The 22,983-nt window shown below is 36.3% G+C and overlaps 1 long non-coding RNA gene across 10 annotated transcripts; it reads left to right on the top strand.

Moving 5' to 3' along the window:
- The first annotated feature begins 5,768 nt into the window (after nucleotides 1–5,768).
- Nucleotides 5,769–22,949, top strand: LOC116252851 (uncharacterized). 10 transcript variants are annotated; one of them, XR_007573214.1, is made up of 9 exons: nucleotides 5,769–5,871; nucleotides 6,016–6,441; nucleotides 6,518–6,578; nucleotides 7,545–7,685; nucleotides 7,783–7,881; nucleotides 8,782–8,995; nucleotides 17,638–17,819; nucleotides 18,300–18,456; nucleotides 19,749–22,918. It is a non-coding gene; the product is annotated as an uncharacterized LOC116252851 (long non-coding RNA). The 10 variants fall into 10 exon arrangements; XR_007573209.1 differs by having other exon boundaries at nucleotides 6,016–7,685; nucleotides 19,749–22,728; nucleotides 22,857–22,949; XR_007573212.1 differs by having other exon boundaries at nucleotides 6,518–7,685.
- The last annotated feature ends 34 nt before the right edge of the window (nucleotides 22,950–22,983 follow it).

The raw sequence follows: 22,983 nt of genomic DNA, 5'->3' as shown, positions 1-22,983 counted from the left end.
GTTCTTCATGCACCAGAATTCCCACATAGCCTACTGTCTATCAGTCAGATTACCAGAGATTTAAACTGTCGTGCTATATTTGACTCCTCTTCTCTTGTGTTTCAGGATATACTGACGGGCAGGGTGATTGGCAGTGGCCGTGAACAGGGAGGTCTTTACAGGCTAGTGCATCCCTTTCCCTTTGCTGGGTCTACCTCTTCAGGGTCATCCTCATCCTCGGCTTATACTTGGCATTTACGTTTTGGACATCTACCGTTTCAGAAACTGCTGCATGTTCTTCCTCAGCTGTCTCCTAAGTCTTCTTTTCAATGTGAGTCTTGTCAGTTGGGCAAACACCATCGGTCATCCTTTCCTCTGCGGCCCAGTAGAAGTAGCCAGTCCGTGTTTGAGTTACTTCATTTTGATGTTTGGGGCCCGAGTCGTACACCTGATCTTCAAGGTCATCGATATTATCTTGTTGCTGTCGATGACCACAGTCGTGTTAGTTGGGTTTTTCTTATGAAGAATAAATCTGAAGTGGGTCATGTAATAAAAAATTTTATCAATGAAATTCTGACTCAGTTTGATACTTGTGTCAAAATTGTGCGCTCTGACAATGCTCTTGAGTTCTGTGCTTCCTCTTTAGAACAATTTTTCAGGGATAAGGGTATCTTCCACCAAACCTCTTGTGCCTATACCTCCCAACAAAATGGGATTGCTGAACGGAAACACCGTCATATTCTTGATGTTGCCAGGACCATTATCATACATAGCCATGTTCCCCATTCTTACTGGGGAGATGCTGTTCTCACAGCATGCTATCTTATTAATCGTATGCCGTCATCTGTGTTGGGAGACCTTATTCCTATCTCTGTCCTCTTTCCTGACAGAGACTTGTTTTCTGTTCCACCTCGTGTTTTTGGATGTGTTGCCTTTGTTCAGTTGCTTGGTCCTGGGCGAGATAAGTTGTCTCCTCGGGCCATCAAAACGATCTTTCTTGGTTATTCCCGCACTCAAAAGGGTTATCGATGTTATGATCCTTCTACTCGTCGGTATTATGTGAGTGCTGATGTTACATTCTTTGAGTCCACCTCTTTCTTCTCCCCAAATGGAACTCAATTAAGGGCGCCTGAATTGAATGATGAAGTCAATTTTCCTCTACCTCTCATGAGTTGTCCAGAACCAGTTGACTCACGCTTTGGGGCTGTCTACCACCGTCGTACTAAACCTGTTGCGCCTGCTCACTGTGCACCTGTGCCTTCACCCAGCATGCCCAAGGTAATTCCTGACACAAACTCTGCTGACAATTTTTTATGTAATGATGACATAGGAGACTGTCACGAGAATGTTCATGCTCCTAATGAACTTGATATGCCCATTGCTCAAAGGAAAGGCAAACGCAGTTGCACTGTGCATCCTATCTCTGGTCATTTATCCATGGATAGACTCACTCCTATGTACCGCCAGTTTGTCAAGGGGCTGTCGGCTATTGCTCTTCCACAGAATCCCATGGATGCTCTATGTGATCCAAAATGGGCTGCAGCTATGCAAGAAGAGATGGATGCTCTTCAGTCTAGAGGCACCTGGACACTTGTTACTCCTTCAGCTGATGTAGCCATTGTTGGTTGCAGATGGGTCTTTACTATCAAATACCGAGCGGATGACAGCATTGACAGATATAAGGCTCGATTGGTTGCTAAAGGCTATACCCAAACTTATGGGGTTGATTATTATGATACCTTCTCTCCTGTGGCACGACATGCTTCTTTACGGATTCTCCTTGCTGTGGCTGTCAGCAAGAATTGGTCCCTATCACAGCTTGATGTCAAAAATGCATTCCTCTATGGTGACTTACATGAAGAAGTGTATATGCAACAACCACCAGGGTTCGTTGCTAAGGGGGAGTGTCAGAAAGTGTGCAGATTGCGAAAGGCGATTTATGGTCTGAAACAGAGTCCTCGAGCTTGGTTTCAGAAATTGTCAGAGAATATTGAGAATGAGGGCTTCAGACGTTCTTCGGCCGATCATTCCCTCTTTGTCAAGACTACTTCTACAGGTACGGTGATAATTCTTGTCTATGTTGATGATATCATTGTTACAGGGGATGATGATCAGGGGATTTCCAACATCAAGGATGTTCTTGGACAACACTTTGTCACCAAGGACCTTGGTGAACTACGTTATTTCCTCGGTATTGAGTTCGCCAGAAATCGAAAGGGCCTTATCATGTGCCAGAGGAAATACGTTACTGATGTTTTGCAAGAGACAGGGATGCTGGGATGTTGACCTGCATCCACGCCTATGGATATCAATACCCGCTTGTATGATGATGATACTGAAGATGTTGATGCGAGACAGTATAGAGGGATTGTTGGGAAGCTCCTATACATCACTGTTACTCGACCTGACATTGCCTATGCTGTTAGCAGAGTGAGTCAATTTATGGATAAGCCCAAGAAAGTTCACTAGGATGCTACTATGATGATTCTTAGGTATCTAAAGAATTCACCAGGAACGGGACTCTTCTTTCAGAATGGTACCTCACTCATTATATCTGTGTATGTTGATGCCAACTATGCGGGATGCCCCTCGGACAGAAAATCCACCACTGGATTTTGTGTGTTTATTGGATCTAACTTGGTTACATGGAAGAGTAAGAAGCAAACTGTGGTTGCCAGATCAAGTGCAGAATCTGAGTATAGAGCTATGGCTCAGGCTACTGCTGAAGTTATGTGGGTTAGATCCCTGATGTTGGATCTTACTGTCGAAGTGCCTCTTCCTATGCAATTGTTATGTGATAACAAAGCTGCACTGTTTATTGCTAATAATCCGGCTTTTCATGAAAGAACAAAGCATGTTGAAGTAGATTGTCACTATACCAGAGACATGATTCAAAAGGGGTTTGTAAGTACCTCACACATTTCAACTACAGGGCAAACAGCTGATATCTTTACTAAGGCTCTTGCAAGGGGACCATTCCAAAGCTGTTGTTCCAAGTTGAGCTTATTTGACATATACGCTCCAACTTGAGGGGGAGTGTTAAGATGCGTTTATGTTTAGTTTTAGGTTTTAGAGGGTACTTTTGTAATAACTTTTCCTTTAGATGAGTCTCTTGTATCTTCTCCCTCTTCTCTAGTCTATATAAAGAGGAGTTAGGGCAGTTTTCGAGGTTAATCAAAGATTATTCTTTCTAATCTTATCAAATAAAATTTCAAGTAATGATAATCTATTGGCTGAATACGATAGAGTTTATCTTTACTTTTAAAACATATTCTCTTTAACTAAGTGAAAGGGGGATAAAGTGCTGTGCCTCCTTCCTATTTAATTCTCTCTTAAAATCGTCCTCCCTTTGGGAAGCCTTCCCCGTTTGAGTTGGCAATTTCGGGTAGTCTAGTCAAATGATGCAATCACAATTTTGATTAGGTGGAAAGTCTCCTATTTCAAATTATTAAAATTGCTGATGTGGTCGACACCTCATCCAGCCTCCATGCTTGGCTAATGCTTAAGAGTCTTTTTTGTCCCCCATTGGTCAGTTCAAGAGGTTGGATTGATGACTAATGAAAAGAGATTAGTTCACTTTAATTTTCTTTTTGAAAACATTAAATTGAGCTCACGTAACCCTCACGCATGGGTTAGATGGGCTTTGGTGAGGTCAAGTCCATTGTGACTTTGACCAAGCCAAGTTATGCTAATTCAAAATTTAGGTTTTAAACCTAGTTTTAACTTTTTTAATGTAATTTTTGATGAAGATAACCTTTGACTTTGACTTCGAATACTCTCTCTCCTGTGTGTATCTGGGTTTGATTATAGCTCACTAGGCTTTGACCTAGCAGTCTAATTTTAAGTTATATTGGGTCATAGAGTCTTTTATCTAGGAATCCAACAATCAAATTTAGCTTGTAAGGATTTAAAATCCATTAAATTGAAATTGACTAAGACATTCGCATCTAAAATTTCAATGAAAATATGCTTGACTTCGCAAAAACTATAATTTGAATATGGGTTTTTCAATTGCATGTGTAACTTGTACATTGTACAAGTGCAAATATGATTGACTCATAAAACCATAATTTAGGATCTTATTGAATAAATTGGATTGAGAAGGACAAATTTGTCCAAAATTGAATTGACGGGACAGTTTGACCATGGTCAACATCCCATTTGTGCTTTGACATTGACTAATTTTGATGAGTCTAATAGGATTTTATACTTAAAAAAGCATTTACTTATGTTTAAATAAGTTCAATTTGAAATGCGCTTGACTGCGCTTAGTGAAAGCAATTGAGTTTGATATGAATTATGGAGAAGATCGCCCTCACGGGAAATGGGCTCTTAATTGGGATGGTCCCTATGTAGTCAAAGAAGTCTTTTTAGGCAATTCGTACCAATTGATCGATGTTGATGGGATTGAATTTCCAGATCCTATAAATGCATTACATTTGAAAAAAATCCTATGTATAATCCTGATACTGATATATCAAGTCCCTTTTCAGTCAATATAATATTTTTTTAATGGCCAAACAAGTCTCTTGTCTCTATTTTATACACAATCTTAGCTGCCCTTTATATTGGGCATCTTTAACAAAGAAGGACAGCCATAAAGTCTAGCAAAGGGAGAATTTTTAAAGTTAACAAAGCTTCCAAGAGGTTCAAATCAATAACTTTCAAAATTGCATTAAACCCCAAGCATTCTACATGGTACAAGTTTACAAAATTTCAAAATTTCATTCCTCTCACAGAAGATTTCACACTATGTTGCATGCAAGTTTACAAGTCTACAAATTTCGTGCCTATGGTACACTATTTTGCTCTTTAGCATATACAAGTTTTCAAAATTTCATGTTTGTGTGGCACAAAATTGCGCACTCCGCACTCTAGTGCACACAAGTTCACAAGTCTCCAAATTTCATGCATCTAGCACATGGTTTTGCCCTACAATGCATACATGTTTTCAAAATTTTCATGTCTTTGGTATACAATTTCACACTTCGATGTATACAAGTTTACAGGTCTTCAAATTTTGTTCTTTAATACATGATTTCATGCTACGACACACCTTTTCGTGTGTTTCGTCAGATTTCGGTGCACCTTGTACCTCTACACATGATTTCACTCTTCGGTGCATACAAGTTTTCACATTTAGTGCTTTGGTACAATATTTGCCACAACTTACTTTTCATGCTTTAACTTAATGTGAAGTTCAAGATTGAGAATCCTATTTTGCTGCTTGAAAACCATATATAAAAAAACAATTATCAAAAAAACGAGTAGGCCTTTAAATATACATTGTTACTGCTTTCTTTGTAATTAACTCAAAACACTATTTCTTCTAATTGCGGGGATCTAATCTGATCCAAGTATAACCATCTAGATCCTATCTGATGCAACCAAGGATCTCTACAGACGGTCAATGTGGTTGTCACCTAAATGGCTATCTTATTACCTCTCCGAATACGCATGGTTTGTCTATCTTATTACCTTGGCATCTGAAAACTATAAAAACAACCCATACTCCCTTATTTTATTTGTTCAAATTACCAAAATTTGGATCTTGGTCCGATAATTTTAACCCTTTGTCTAGATGGTAGCATTTCTTAAAGGATTAGCCAACATAACGTCGTTGGTCTTGACTTTTCGTCCTATTCATGTGAGTATCGATTCCCTTTAGTGTAGGCCATGTCTAAATTACGTACGGGAAGGCTAATTGATGATGCTAAATCATGACTATTGCATTCTTTTGTAGCGGAGCATGCTATTTTTCCAACCTGATCTGCCTCCTCACTTCCCCAATTGGGTGGAACTGCAACTTGTTATCACGCGAGACGACTTGTGTGGTGGGATTTCTGGAGTTTACTGATGGCATGCCCTTGTCTTCAGAATCTCCATCTTTCGGTAGTAGACACTTCTATTTATTTAATGGTCGATTGTTTTTGTTTCCATTATGCAATTTGCATTGTTTTTGCATGCTTTGAGAGTTTGATGCATGTGATCTAATTTTAACGCTGTAGTTTTCTTAATAAAAGTGGTTGGTGACAGGTTTGATGCGGAATTTAACGCTTTCTTATCTCTCAAAAACGGAGTTGGCTGGGAAGAGAGCCTCTGGCGTCAAGCTGAGAAATCTCCAGTGACAGCTTTGACGTTGTCTGCGCTAGCACCAGAATTGGACCCAAATGAACCGCTCTTCTTTCTTGTGGCAGATTCTACAGCGAAAGCCCTACTGCATATTGATCAACCGTCAAAAGTTAAAAAAATGTGCCGCCCCCAAGAATAAAGCACCAGTACAAGCGGTACCAGCACCATTCGGATAGGCCTAGTGATCGTCGATTAGCACCAGGAAGTCGAAACAGTCCCCCCAGACTGATTTCTCACAGCCTCTTTTGGGCGACCTCTCCGGTGTTGCCTGGCGCCCGATAAAAAGCAGCCCATTGATCCTTCTCCAGTGTCGACTTACCAAGATTCACTGTGTTGATCTCTCTCTCTTTTTCTGTATATGTATCGATCCTTCTTCTTGTTCACTATCCAATGGTTCCTTTTGCAGATATGTTATACCCATCTGGAGTTTTCCACATTGCCTGTCTGTGTGAGCATCGACGTGACAAGTCGGTTACTTTTGCAGATACGCTATACTCATCTTCAGTTTGTTAGTTGTTTGGGGCATTTTGATTTGGGCTTTTTTATTTATGAAGTGAATTTGAGATTTGGGCATTTCACTCGTTAAAACATAACAATCATTTGTTTTGAAAAGTTCTGCTTTTGAGCATTTTACTAGGTTGTTCAAGAAATTTAAATGTTCTGTTCTCAGATTATGTATTACAATCATTTGTTCTAAAGAAATTCTTCTTTTCTTTCCAAGAAAGGTTAAGATGTACTTCACTGATTCACTTATCTTCATGAAAAGCACAATGATGAGCTTGCAAGAAGACAAAACTTGCTGATCTTCACCAGCATTCTCTTGTATTGTGGTCCTGTGATCATGCATTTTTATCTTAGTCTTACTTTTTTTGCGGTATGATCTTCCTAGTGTGGGTGCAAATTAGGGACACACAATCATATTGCTGATCTGAGCACAAATAGTGTGGGTGCAAATTATGGATACACAATCATATTCTTGATCTGGGTATAAATTGGGGGTGTAGATGGGGTAGGAAGCTTTCTAATCTTTCCTAGAGGATTGACTTCTCTCAATTGACCTTTGAAAGCAAAGGCAACATTTTCCTTTTCCCCTTTCCTTTAACGTGAAGTGGTTCCTCCTTTTCGCCTTAAATTTTGAGACATTTATATCTTTGTGCCAATCAGTAATTCTCTACCAGCTTTCACAAGTCTGTAATTTTAAGACTCCTTAAATTTTTTTATGAAGTATGAGCTCAAACTGAGTTCAAAGAATGAGAAAATATTTATCTAATTCAAAATTGTTGATTCATGCAAGCGTGATTTTTTGAAACATAGATTTTATTTCTACTTTCTTTTTTTTTTATGGTTCATTGTTTCTCATAATAAATTTGAAAACTTGTGGTGGCAATGAGTGAATCCATTGTATTTTCCACATCAAATTTGTCATCCTGCAGTAGAAGATAAGAAGCAAATGAAGAGATTTGATTCAGTTCAGAGTGTTTTAAGAGGATGATGCCGAGATAGTGCCGTTCACAAATATCTCAAGGAATCATCTCATTGAAGTAGTCTCACAAATTATGGAAATTGTAATTAAGGTGCTCTTCTTCTTTTTTGCTTGGAAGTCTTTACTACTGGTCTTGGAATTATGGCATCAGCATATTTATTGTTGCTTTTTTTCTTTTTAAGTCACAGGTGACTGGCCAGTGCACAACGTGTTGTCTTTGGCTAAAGATACTGACACTACTTGGACGCATGAGCACATAATTTTAGATAATTTTGGGCCAGGCTAATGTAAGTTGGGCATTTTCTTAACGGAGACCCAAACAAAACCATCTGATTTAAGGTGGTGATCTCATAATTTTATGAATTTCAATTATTTAAACGTAATTACTTTCTATTTCCACATATTCACAGAAATAAGACGTAAACCATTTCTCATTACATATGATCTTGCATGATCCACATTTCTTTTTGTTTTGCACATTTTACATTTGAGGGGCATTTTGCCAGATCCTTGATTTTGGGATAGGTTTTGATCCAGTTTCCTGATTGCTCTTGCTATATATATATATATATATATATATATATATCATACATTTCCTTTTGACAATGACAATGTTCATATATTCTTCTCTATTTTTTTTTTCTTGAGGTTCATTTAAGATGTGAAACTTTCATGATATGCAGAAACCTGTAGTATCACAAGCTTTTACTTTGCTGGACGTGGCCATGAATGATATTTATGTCTATATTTGCTACCTCCTTGGACCTAATTTGTCCAACCAAATTCATTTGTTTCATTGGCAAAATAGTATTGCCCGATTCACAAGAAAGTGGTCTGGTTGCAGCGGCATTTGATGCCAGGTGGTTCAAAAAATTTGTCTCTCTCATGAGCTTTATATTGAAGAATACACATATAAAGATCCAAAATGTACATTTTTTGTGCTCAAGTGTCGCACCAGTTGCAGTTCTGAGATGTAGCCAAAGATCAAGTTATAAATACTTTTATGATGTACCTTAGGATTTTGTGCAGTGGGTTGGTGGAGTGTCTTGTGCTGGCAGAATTATATTATAGGAAACACACTTCAAACTTAATTACATGTGTTACGTGTTTGTTCTTCATTGGTGCACTGTAGATTGTTCTCACATTAAATAATTTGGTTCTAGTTGATGTTATGATTTTTTTTCTAGGGAATGTTTGTGCCTTCCTGCTATAAGAGCACAGGGTATTGATGAGCAACATAGAAAGTGGTTACCGTTAGCATATATGATGCAGATTATTGACTGCTATGCACAGACAGTACTTGGCCATGGTTCAAATGTTCAAGACCTTAAGACTACAACAACGTGCGATAGGAATTCAGATCAATTTATCATCCACAATCCTACATTGACTCCAAGCAAAGTAAGTAACGAGGCATTTAATTAGTCCTTCAGTTGTAGGAGTAACATTTATCGGACTTCTTCTTAAGTGTAGATTTCTAACTTTGCAGTTGATTTTTCATTTGTAAGTATAGATTTCTAACTTGCAGTTGATTTTTCATTTGTTTTGTTATATCACATATTGATTTTTTCTTGCTATTATTTTCTTGTCAACAAATTTGCACCATATTATTGACTTCTCACTCTTTTGTAATTCAGTGGTGGCCTAGGTAAAGCATCAACGCATGCAATTGTATATGGCCATCTGATCATTGATGATTTTTCTCTACTCTCTTATTTTCTAGGTTTACTTTAAACACCTAAAGAGCAATAACTTTAATATTTTTGAAAATTTTAGAGGATTTATTGTTCAGTTGTGAAGTTTAGAGGATCATTCACCTCTTCCTGGTTCATGTGCTTATTTGATGCGTAGCATGTCATTTGGTACCTACTCCAAGACTGGGATATAGGAGAATGCAGGAAAGTATCTTGTCCAAATGTTTTTGTTCTGGTTTGCGTGAAGAGGTGAGCAACAATATACATAGGTCTTATCTTGCTTCACAGGATCTTAAAAGTCACTATTATCTTGCTTCACAGGATCTTAAAGGTAACTAATTTTGCATGCCAACCATCTTTCCATGTTCGGATTTATGCAGATGGAACCCATTTCATCCAACATTTGGTAAATGTACTGAGAAACAAGTAAACAAAAACAAAAACATGCTGAAGAAAATATTACTATATGATAAAAAATTAGCAAAAAAATCCAAATGATAATCCCAAAACCTGGAGAGGGAGAGACCGGTCCGGCTCTTGAGGAGCACATAAGGTGTTTGTGCGTCTCAAAAAACCCTGGTAATGTTTGGGTCCTTGGTGGTTTCTAGATACTAGGAGATATACCAGTGGTGGACGCCACTGCTACTAGTCTACAGTGGTGACGAGCCTCTAGTGGCCATCTCATCACTGTATAAACCTATAGCGGTGACAGATATCCTTTCAGTCACCGGTATAGGTCTATAGTGGTTGAGCACTCATCAGTATAGATCTGTACCGGTTGTACCCATCACCGGTATAGTTTCCAGACCACGTGTAATTTCGTAAAGCTGTCTTCAAGGTTTATAGTTGTAGCTTGTTTTTAATCCAATTTAAACATCAATTGCATTTTTCTTTTCCATAATTCCTACTTTTTTGGTTAAATTTTATATTCACCTATGCGATTATGTTTACATAAAATCAATTTAAACCACTAGGAGACAAGCGTAAGTCAAATTGGGGAGCTGTACTTTTCAGTTCAGCTTAATGTGAAGTCTAACATTGAGAATCCTATTTTGCTGCTTGAAAACCATATAGAAAAAACAATTATCAAAAAAAGGAGTAGGCCTTTAAATATACATTGGTACTGCTTTCTTGGTAATTAATTCAAAGCACTATTTCTTCTAATTGCTTTGCATTTGAATTTGGTTTTGGACAAAAAAATTATCAAGTAAAGGTTGATCATTTTCATCTGCATATGGGCCATTTCCTAATTCGTATATATATGGATGAATATGGTAAAAAGCTTTCTCTGATTTTTGGTTCATTTATTAGTCAGGAAGTATATTTTAGTGAATAAAGGGGATGTTCTTCCTTGTTAGATGATGCACTCCCTTTTCTGTCAAGTGATGTGCTTTGCAAATGGTCTACCAGATCTACTTTAATTTAACCCAATAGTTAAACCCAAATCATCAGCTGCCAACTCAACAGAAAGTTCAACCATTCAAAGAAGCTGGTATTCTGGTGTATTTTTTAATTTGCTTAGAATCAAGTCCAAATTTTTGATCCAATATCATAGGTTGACTAATTAATGAACTAAATCCCCAACAAAAGAACATTATTTACAAATCTAATTTTCAATTTCAAATCCAGTTTCTAATTTTCAAATCAAATTTCCTAAATCTACCAAATTTTATGATCAAAAGTCCCCACAAAACTCTATTTTAAAAAAAAAATTAATTTCTAATGTTCAATTTTGCCAGAATTCATCGAAATTTCTTGTGCAAAATCAATTTCAAAATAACTTGTAAAAAAAGTTGAATTTCCAAATAAGTTGTCAAAAGAAGTTAAATTTCCAAACAACTTGTCCAAAATCAAAATTCGAATTTCCATTCCAATGTATCTAAAACAAGTTCAAAAGGAATCTTGTTCAAAACCAAGTGCAAATCAAATGCAAAACCTTTATGCACATACATAAAGGGAGCATCAATCAAATGACATGTACAATTTTTGAAAAATACTGTCTTTGGACCTATTACCCGTTAAAGGTGGAATGAATGATCAAACCTCGTATTGGCAAGCATATCCCATTTTCTAGCAATTTTTTCAAAGCTGAAATTTTCAATTTTGCTGCTTCACATGGCTCCCTATTCATAGGAGGTGTGCGAGCAAGATATATATATATAGATACCGTTTTCTAGCAATTTTTTTAAAGCTAAAATTTTCAATTTTGCTGCTTCACATGGCTCCCCATTCAAAGGAGGTGTGTGAGCAAGATATATATATAACAAAGAATGGTAGCATGAAAAGCAAGATGATACATAACAATAAGGTGAAGATGAATAGTATCCATTCCCAAAAATAGACTGGACAATACATGATGCAAATAGAAGTGTTGAAGGGTAGATTCAGCTTATAACAAATGATGCAAATGTGATATTCATCCCAAGGACAAATGCCTCTCATTAGCATACAATAAATAGATTATATTATGCAATGTATGACTTAACAGAGATAAAAAAAACAACATATTAAAAAAAGCAACAAGAGGAAGGAGGAGGGCCCCTATGTCAAAGTTTGAACGGTCAACACATTATTGAAATTGAAATACTCATCGTGAGCCATCTTTCTCTTCGCTAGTTTTTCCTTTTTATTCTAACATAAGGAAACTCACAATGGTGATGTTCCTCATCAATCTCTAAGGCCTATATTGCTTAGGCTTGCATCTGGAAGTGGTGTTCATGCAATTTGAGTCTCACTACTTTTCTACCGATCGACAAGTCCAACACCAACACAGTGCATCAATGCGTAACTTGCACAAAGTTTACTGTCTTTGCAATTGCATGTATTGAAGCTGGAGTTTTTTTTAATGAAGTTTGGTCTATTTCATAATTGGTCTTTGTCTGAAAAAGGAAGGAGTATCCCCAATGTACTTATCAAAGTGGATCACAAATTCAGAGGGAAAAGAATAAATTCTAAAGGAATATTTAATGGAGTTCAACCTGAATGCATGCCTACAAGAGTGTTTTGGGTCAAAATTAAAAAGCCTTTGATTTAGGCACACTGTAACGTGACACTTCAATTGACCAGGTTCCTACTTAACCCGTTCCATTTATGGTCCTAAGGGATTTCCTTGCAGCTGAACTTCCTACTCTTCCTCCAATCCAACCCACTTGGCATCATCTTGCTCTAATTGATCAACCTAGCCAAACAAAGTTGACTTTCTACCAAAAGCCAAAATACATAGAATGATTTGGCTTTGGAAATAGATCATTACATTGTTGTAGCATTCATTGACAATCCAATGGAAGACTGCCAATGCATTGGGAAAAACCTGACAAGAAATTATCTAAGTAAATGCACTGTCTGTACACATTCACATTTCAACAAACAATTTGAGGGCTAGATGTGTAAGTACACAAAACTGAGATGAAGAGTGTGGTTCCACTCAATCTTGCTATAAATCTAGTGAGGAATAAAACAAATGAGTGAGATAGAGAGGATGAGAGACTTTAAAGATGTGGAGCCTATATATATATATATATATATATATATATATATATATAGAGAGAGAGAGAGAGAGAGAGAGAGAAAGTGTGTGAGAGAGAAGGTTAGGCATACATGTGAGAACACCCACCACTGAAGGGCTACAAATGATTCCACACACATTTAGGGCTCTAAAATGGAGATAAAGAATGAATGAAACATCGCCGAATCAAAACCTAGGGTGAGCAAGAGAAAGAAAGTGTGAGCAAGTGATAGAGTGTGTGAGAGAAGGTTTACCTCTAGAGAGTAGGGGAGGTTGAAGAACAAGGGAGATGTAGGAGAAAAACCTATGTGTGAGAAAGGGAAAGGCAGGTTTTGTGTGAGCTTGAGCATTTTGAGAGGGAAAGACAAACTGAGGGTTTCGAACTCAAGCATGAAATGGGCAAGCATTCCATGGTTTACCATGGCACACCACAGAACAAATTGAGTTTTTATACTCACATTCCTGTGTTCATCATCTGATGTTTGTGTCAGCAATGCACAAAATAGAACAATTCTATCCTACAATGTTCCAACCTATTCAAATGATCTCTAATGGTCATGGTCAAGCACAATTTACTAGTTTTCACTTTTTGAAATTGCCCTTAGCTTTCTCTCACTACTCATATTGTTCACTCATATTAACCATCCTTCCATCATGTGTGAAAAAAATATTTTTCTTTTTTGTTGAATCATCTTCTTTTGTCCATTTGAAGGACAATTAAGGAAAATATATGTTTACAGAAGATGCAATAATGAAATAATTATAAATATGCACAAAATGTTAAAAATACCATACTAGTAAATTTGTAACAGAAAGTGGGTAATGCTATGTTTGGATGGAGGGAAATGGAAGAAAAGGAAGGGATGGAAAGGAAAGGGAAGGAAATGGATGGGAAGAAAATGGAGAGGTGATTATAAAGCTTGTTTGGGTAAAAATGAAAGGAAAGAAAATGAGAAACCCTTTTCATTTCCATTTTAACTCCTCCAATTTTTGAGGGATTGGATTTACATTTAGTTATCCTTTCCTTTCACTTCTTTTCATTTTCTTTTCTTTTTAACCAAACATGTTTAATTTATTTTTCTTCCCTTCCCCTCCTTAATTAACCAATCAAACAAAAGGTTGACCATCTTTTTTCTTCCTTTTCTTCCATTTCCATCTAAATAGGCCCTTAGAAAGAGAAAGGGAGCACTGTGAAAATATGAGTGCTTGTCCCTTGAAAACAATGGGGCTTTGTAATCGCTTTTACTATGCTTTTAAAGAATGCAAATGCCTAAGGATTGATGTCCATAGCAAATTGAATTGTGATTGTTCATTTTGGAGCTATGGCTTGCAGTATCAAGCCAAACCCTTTGACATCCATGTTTGTTTGGGAGGAATAGGATGACCTCTTATTAGCTAGGCCTTTTGTTTTGTCAAATTTGCCAGATTGGTGAAACATGAATGAGCCATTTTGATGTAGGCTTCATCAAAGACCAGTGAACAAATGGGATGTTCCTTCAGCCCGCATTAGAATGTGGTTCAAGCAACCCCTTTGGGCGGAAGTCCCAAGAGAAGAATCTACTGCATAAAATAAATAAAACACAAAAGAAAATTAGTAACTACTATGAAACAGATGAAGCAGCCCTATGTACACTTTCGTTACAACAAATTGGATGAGGCTCACGACGGCCATCCTATCTGGCCATGGGACACAAGCTTGCTCCCACTAGTCTGAGCAATCTCTAAAGTTGGTGATGTGGTTTTCCACGCTTAAGTTGGTGTTCTAATTGAAACTCGATTTGCTTTTTTGATTCAAGTCAACTCCAAGCTTTTCTATATTCAAGAGTTTTCAATGTGACTTCTATGTATCTTATCCCCAAATTTGCTACATGTTTAATAAACAAATCCTCAGTTGTTCCTTTTGTGAAAAAATCAATTACCATATCAGTAGTTGGCATATGTTTGATTGTTATTTCATTCTTTCCAATTATTTCATGTGCAAATGGTGTTTAACTATTATTTGTTTTCTTTTTGAACTATCAGATCTTTCTTCATTAAAAATATTATAAACATTTAGAAACTAATTTGTCCATATATTGAACTTGTCCAAATAGTAAACAAAATTGCAATGTCATGAGCTATATATTAGGCCTATCAGTATTTTAAGCAACAAAACATTGTTTCTTACAATAGTATGCAATAGCTCCACTTCAAAATAGAAATATATAACTAGAGGTTGAATTACTGTCATATTTTGCCACAAGGAAAGCTAGCATCAAAACAGCTAACAAGCTTTAGCTCATCAACTTGATAGAACAATTACAAACTATATGAAAAACTTATATCAAATCTTTTATATGACATTTACATTAAACTTTCAACAACCTGATTTAATTTTTGAAATTGGAATTTAACCAATATTTAGTCTTAGTTTATTTCCTTGTTGCCTATGTAATGATAATGTACAAATAGGCTCCACTTCAAAATAGAAATACATCACTAGATGTCAGATTACCCTTATTTGTTGCTAAAAGCAAAGCCAGCATCAAAACAGCTAACGAACTTTAGCTTGTCAGCTTGATATTCCTTTTAGGTGTCTAAATATTTTTTACCACTTACTGATGAGGGCTACCTAAATTTCCTTGGGATTTAGTGGCAAAGTATTAGGAAAATTTATGTCAAGTCCTTAATATGATACTTACATTAAACTTTTAATTGCCTGATTTAATTTTTGAAATTGGTATTTAACCAATATTTAGACTTAGTTATCTTTTCATTGTTCTCCATATAATGATAATATGCAAATAGGCTCCACTTCAAAATAGAAATATATAACTAGATGTCGAATTAATGTTTTCTTTTGCAACGAGCAAAGCCAACATCAAAACAGCTAACAAACTTTTGCTTGTCAACTTGATAGCGCTATTACAACCCTTTCTTCCTTTTAGATGTCCAAATATTTTTAACCACTTAAGATGAGGTTAACCTAAATATCCTTGGTATTTAGTGACTAACTATCTAAATAACCTACATCAATTCTTTTATATAATATTTGCATTAAACTTTCAACTGCCTAATTTAATTATTGAAATTGGTATTTAACCAATATTTACTCTTAGTTATATTGTTGTCCATGTAATGATAATATACAAATAGACTCCAACATTTTAGACACACATGTTTAAGTGATTGACTACATAATCTTGTAATAGTTTTATTAAAAGCACAGTACCACTCTATAGAAATTGTTTTAAGCCGTATAAGTATTTTAAACATTTTGACTTCCCTTTTTTTCATCATTAATATAACATTCTAGTAGTTCTATGAAATATTTCTTTTAACTTGGCATTGATGAAGGAGCTTCCTCATTTAATTGCACACATCTAAGTCATAAAATGCAAATTTGTATCTTCTTGACAATGTCATATTACCACTCATTTTATCAAGAAAAGTAATTCCTTTGAGTTATCTAAGACCTTCTATGACTTAAGCTCAATGTCTAAAAAATAGTAGGAGTAGTCTTAGTTGGTTATTGCTTAACTGATCCATAGTTCATTGTCAAATTGTTCATCTAAATAACTAAGTTCATTTACCAAATAAATTGATACAGAACAAGATCACTAAATTCACTATTGAGTTATTTCTAGAACTCCCCATCTATACTCACAATCAACCTCATAAATTGATAAAATAAATTTATAGGCCTTGGATTCCGAATTCAATTTTGATAAATATCAAGATATGTTCAGATCCAATATAGATCTTGAACCAAAGACCCAAACAAGTTAATTTATATGCAATGTGGATATTATGAAGTAAATAAATCTGAATCTAAAGTCTAAATAGATAAAAAGGTTCATATCAAATCAACATGAATTCAAACACAACAATATCCAAAATAAGTTCGATAAGGATTTCAGGAAGGATCCAAATAGAAATGCTATATGAACATGATACAACAATAATATGCAGGTCCAAATAACTTAACTTCTTATAAGGTTAGGCCAACAAAATTTGACAACTTCCACATTTGAAAGTTTGTTTCATCGTATTTGTATCCTCTACGTTCTTGACAGCCCATCTTTGTTTCAGTAGAGTCTTTCAGTGGCATGTTTCGGTCCTCTTCCCCATTAATTAGAAAAAGTGAGCCACCGGTTCAGGTACAAGATACTATCATTACCGCCTGGACAATTAGACATCCAACCCGTAATCGCAATGACCCAATTGCAAGAGCGGAGCTCTACCATGTCTTTATAAACTCGATCACGTATTATACCTTCACCCCATTACACCAAATCCGACTTTTCATGACACATTGTTGCCTAATGTGTTAGCTTTGCCGAACTTTTCTCGGTGCCAGCAAAGTCTACAGCCGATCCACCCATGCTGGACTGGTTCACTTAATAATAATAAAATGAAAAACATCATGTACAAAAAAATCGATTAATGTAAACTAGCAGAAGCCCGCATAATGCAATTGCCTCTGTTTGCTCTTTAACTCTTCCCCCTCTTAGGCCTTGTTTGCATGGATGGAAAAAAAAGATTTTGATGGATAGAAAGTAGAAGAAAGAATACGGAAAAAGAAATGAAAAGAAAGTCTATTTGAATATGAAGGAAAGGAAAGGAAAGAAAGTGTAAGAAATCATATTTGTTTAGCTGTATAAAGGAAAAGAAAGGAAATGATTTAACTAAATTTAAAAAGTACACTTAACACCCATGATGGCTAAGATATGGCATAGAGACTTTGGCTTTTGGTCTAAACTAGATTCAACTGTAACTATTCTTTGTACATTCAGATTTGATTTCAGTTTCCACCAAACTGCTGCTGATATCAGGTATGTAATATTTTTCTCTCTCGCATGCAGATTCTCATCTCACCCATTGGCCATCGCATTGGCCTATCTCTAACTCTCTCTCACACAGTGCCTTTCACCGGAAAGGGTGGCACATTGTCCAGCTCTTCTGCCTGGTTCCTGCACCTTGCGGCAGCCGCCGGGAGCATCGCCTATAGGGCTTCTGTCTTGCAAGTTGGAGGTTTCCACTTCAGGTAATAATTCTTTGCTCGCCTACTATCTCACCCCTGTAGTTGTTCTTAAAGTCGGTTCTGCCCAAAAATTGAGTGGATATCATGTGTCAATCGTGAGTGTCTTTTATTAAATATTGCAGCCTCCTGTCTCAGTTGGGTCGAATTAGGTTTGAGTGGAGTCTTTTGGTGTATATCAGAATTGTTTTTTGCTGATTTACGTTGTTCTTCCTTGTTTTGGTTTCTGATTACGGTTGGTCTTAGATGTCATTTATTACCTCTTTTTGGTACTTTCTTTTTGTTTTTTGTGGTACTTGTTCTGTATTTACTATTTCTGTTTTATTTTTTCGAGCTTTTTATTTTTGTTCGAATTGATGTGCTGCAAACTTGTTCTGAGTTGAGTTTTTTTGTGGTACTTGTTTTGTGTTTACTATTTCTGTCTCTTTTCTTTTTGAGCTCTTATTGCGGTGAATTTCATGGACCACTTGCTGCTTCTGTTTCCAGTTCTGGTTCTTACTACTTAGATACTATTGCTTATTGAGGGAGCTGCTCACACGTCACATGTAGATAAAGGGAATAATCAGATTTCATCAAAAATTCCAAATGCACCTCCACCCTACAACAATGGAGCTACAAGATATACCATGCATGCTTTCCAATGGTGAGTTTTGAAGTCAATGTGCTTCTTATTATTAGAGATCTTGTTACCTTCAATACCTTGAGTATCTTCTGTTTTATTATTATGTTACAATTTTGATTCTACCAATGTGCTTTTGTAAGGAGTTAAACTAGTTGAGTTAAACTATGTGAGATAATTGAGTTGAATGAGTTAATAAACGAGTTAACTGAGTTAAACTACATGATGTAATCAAGTTAATTTAGTTAACCGAGTCAAGATCGAGCTCAATGTTGTGTAACCGAGTCAAGTTCGAGTTTGTGATATGGAGCTTCAATTAAGTTTGAGTCAAGCTCGAGCTTGAGTTTGTGAAGTCGAGTCGAGCTGGAGCTTAACTCGGCTTGTTTGCAGCCCTAGCCCTATTGGGGGCTCTCTCGACCGGTGCGACGGTGAACTCCACTAACCTCTATGTTGGGCCTATGATCATTTCTCATGTGTGCACTAATGTTGAGGCTATTCAATTAATTTAAACCAATCCAATCCATTTTCTTCCAAGGATTGAAGGGGCCAATTTTCCTTTCATTTCCTTCCCCTTTTCTTCCAAAACATGCAATTTTTTGAAACTTTCTTTTTCCTTGACTTTTTCCTCCATCCAAACAACTATATCCTTATATTTTCTTTCTATTACACTCATTTCCTTCACCAAACATGGAGTTAGTTTCTTTCCTTCACTGTTCATCCACTTCCATTGCCGTTCATTGCTCAAAAAGTCATTCGATGATGCATCTGTTTCTCTCTCAACCTGTCTCTTCCTACTTCTCTCTCTATTTTGATCTCACTCTCTCTCAATCTTGACCTCTCACTCTATCAATTTTTCCTATCTTGCTTGATTTCTGCAGCACTTATAGTTTTATTACAACAAGGGAGCCAAATCTGACTTCATACTTCTATGGAGTGGACACATCCATTTGTCATTGTTGATTGAGGAGCGACTGAAGATGTATATGTTGAAAGAATGCTCTAACGTTGCTCATTTACGTCGACAGTTTTGGATTTCCTCCTCAACTTTCAACAATGTGTTTGGCATTAAAGCTTAAAAGGTTCACCATTGAGCATATCTCCATCTTCAATGCAATTTGGGCGCATCGATAAACCTAATAGTGTCATTGACTATGGGAAAAATATATTGACTGCAAATTTTCATGTGCTTAGTGGGTCTTTTTGATCAGTTACTACATTGGCTGATAAACTTATCTCTAGAGGATGTCTAACTTGTTGTTTTGATTTCCCTACATGTAAGGCAGGCATGAGCATCCTTGTGTGTTTTTTTCTTGTAGGGTTCATCAAGCAGGTTGTATGCTACATGTGAAATTCAAGGAAGGTTGGTTGCAGAGTGCATAACAAGAGGGTAAAAAAAGGTGTGGAAGTATTTGCTTGAAATTTGTACTATTAACTTATTGTTAGATGTACACTTGTGTATATGCAGTACGACCACTTCTACTTCTAGATTCATTCTCAGAGATGTTGACACTTTTTGGATGAACAAGATGAGCATTTCATCCTACTGCCCATATGAGAGCTGAAACTCCTATCCAACCCCTCGTCCTCTTATGGTATACGGCCTGCTTTCGGTGCCTCAGAGGTGCCACCCCCGCCACACTTTAACTTGCGTGTTAGGTGGCCCATCTTTTGCAGTATATAGAGTTGATGTCTTGGGGATTCAAAACAGAAATTAGCTGCCTTCCAGCCCTTGCCATGCTCATTGCACCAAGACTCAAAGGTATGGATGCTTGGGTTTGCAAATGTAAAGAGGTACATTTTTCTCCTCCCATAACATAACTTACTATCGTTATTCTTGAGAAAATCTGGTATTTTTAGTATATGTATGAAATAAAAATCACTAGTTTATGGCACATTTTGTATAGAAAGTTTGTTTGCTATATCTGGTCTAATGGGGCCTATAAAATCACTGTTCCTCATTTTGATTCCATAATGCTTTAGATGAAAGCTTATGACAGTCTGTTAATGGAAAGAGCTCCTTTCTACATACAAGCTATTATTATATGCAATTTACTAGACTGAAGGTTGTGGTAAGTATAGTGCATAATAACAATTATCACTGAAAATTGTTATTTTCATATATCTTGCACTTGATTTTGCCCACATGCAGATGGTGAAACAGACATCACATTAAATTCTGTGCTCAAAAGAAAAATAGATTTAAACAGTATTCATGTTCCATTGTTTAGGTAAAAGGAAAAAGCAAGAGAGATTTCTTTTCTATGTAACACTAATATTCTTCTCATTCCTTTCTTGTCCTTAGGCAACCTCTATGATTTCCTTATCCCATCTTCTCACAGATCTCCTTCGCTGTTTCTTTCTTTTCCTCCTACATTTTGCTCTTTCGGTTTGTCAAATTTTATGATGACAAACATTTTGATGCTTATCTTTTGTTTTTATGTTTGCTACTTTTCAAGTGTAAACAAAAAATTCAGGTGTTTAATATCTCCAAGTTTATTATCTCTTTGCAAAATTTTTTGCTTAAAAAGTGAGTTTTTTGTTATTGTTTTCATCTTCCCACTTATATACGTGCATAGGAGAAGGGTGCACACATTGTGAAAGTGATGCAAATCCGCAAGGAGTTGTAGAAGAATCTAAAGTAAGGTTTTCTACTCTTACTTCCTATTTTCTGAAAATTTACTTCATTTATCTCAAGTTTGAAACCCTATGAAGATTTATCATTTTAACTCTTGGAGGTAAGAGGTTGTTGCCATTGACCAGGTAGAGCTTGCATTCATATTTGTTATATGCTTTGATTTTGTCAAAGCTTTCTTGAATGGTCATAGTCACTTAGCTGGACTTATTCAAGGGCTACCATCTTGAATGGTCTTGAATGGTCATAGTCACTTAGCTCGACCATCTTGAACATAACCTGAACCACCATTGGTCATGTTTAAAATAAAAAAGTGAGATATGTTCTTTGTTATGTGCTCATTTGACATTGATTTTATGGGTTTCATAGACCAATTTTTAGAATAGGAGAAGTTGATGCAAAAAGAAATTGAATATCTTCAAAACGTGGTACAAGTAAATGGTTTGCTCTGTTTTTACATTTTCCTTTTCTTTTTTCTGTGCTTTTTTTATCTAAAAAATGGTGGTCCTTAATGGTCATAGTCACTTAGCTGGACTTATTCAAGGGCTAATTTTTATCAAAATTATGTGCGTAAGCACCTCCAATTAAGATATATAGTTAGGCAAAGCATGGTAGCATTAGCAAACGGAGATGGAGCTATTTATTTGAGGTTTCTTAATCAAGGATGCCAAGCTACTGCTCAAACCTCATTTTCAAGTAAGTTAGATGTTGAAAATATGTTCACCCATAGGAGAACACACATAGGCACTCCTACACCATTTATTCCACAAGAACAAAAACATTAATTTCCACGTGATTTACATAATATGGAACCTTGATATCCATATTTATAGTGAATTCATCATCCCATAAACTAAAATTAGTGCAACTCTTTGATACCAAATACCAATTCATTAGTTTCCAGCATTTAAAAGATCAATTTCAACACTTTGAGATTTTGCACATTTTCATAGACAAGGCACTCCAAGAATCATTTGAGATTGAGGTGATAGATTGTGGTGCTTGCAATATAATTACATTACCTAGCTGAAGGATGAGAAAAAACAATCCACATGCAACCGATGATTATCTGGACCAGTTGACAGTAATATGGACTTTTGCCTTTTGCTTCCCTGGTGATCAACTAATAAGATTTCAATGACAAAAGATTCTTTTATGCAAGGGATAGATATGCAATATTTGGATTATTTTTAATGCATCAAGCAAAAAGCTTTGATGTTGTATTTTAATTTTATGTACAAAATTTTTGTGCAACTTATAATGAAATTTAAATTTGAACACGTATTCCCCTTGCCGACATATCTACCGAATGCATGAATAGGCAACCATTTTTACATTCAAAAAAAAAAAGAAGCCCGTCGGGTCCCCTCATTTGCACCTCTTTTTTCACTCTCCTATCCCTCCCGTTCTCTCCATTTCTCCTCCCTTGCACCCCTTTCTCTAACCATTGTCATTGCCACTAGCAGGTTGAGGTGAGGGAGAAGAGACCCTAGATCATCGTGAATGAGAGGTACAGAGGACATCCACCACCATCAGCCTCCTCATTTCCCCCTTTTGTTTTCTTTTGCACTCTCCCTCCTGTGCTCTCCCTTTCCCCTCCCTCGTGCACCTTGCTCTACCATTTGGCATCCCCACCAGCAGCACCACCAGATGAGGATCAAAAGGTAGTTCCAACATTTGATTGAATGAGTCTTACTGATTCTATTACATTGTTGTGGATGAAGTCCTTGCCTTATATTCATTGTTCTTGATCCAAACAAGAATTATAACGCTCTTTTGTTTTTCCTTTCAGATTCAACAATGTGTCAATTATATTGTCACACACATTTTTTCTATATGCATTATATCTAGGTTATGATGCAATATGTTGTGCTTCTAGTAGGGCAAAGTGAAACTATGCTTTTCTTTTCCCAATTATA

Source organism: Nymphaea colorata, chromosome 4 (genome assembly GCF_008831285.2).
Source record: "Nymphaea colorata isolate Beijing-Zhang1983 chromosome 4, ASM883128v2, whole genome shotgun sequence".
Classification (NCBI taxonomy): domain Eukaryota; kingdom Viridiplantae; phylum Streptophyta; class Magnoliopsida; order Nymphaeales; family Nymphaeaceae; genus Nymphaea; species Nymphaea colorata.
This window is presented reverse-complemented; position numbering and strand designations above follow the sequence as displayed.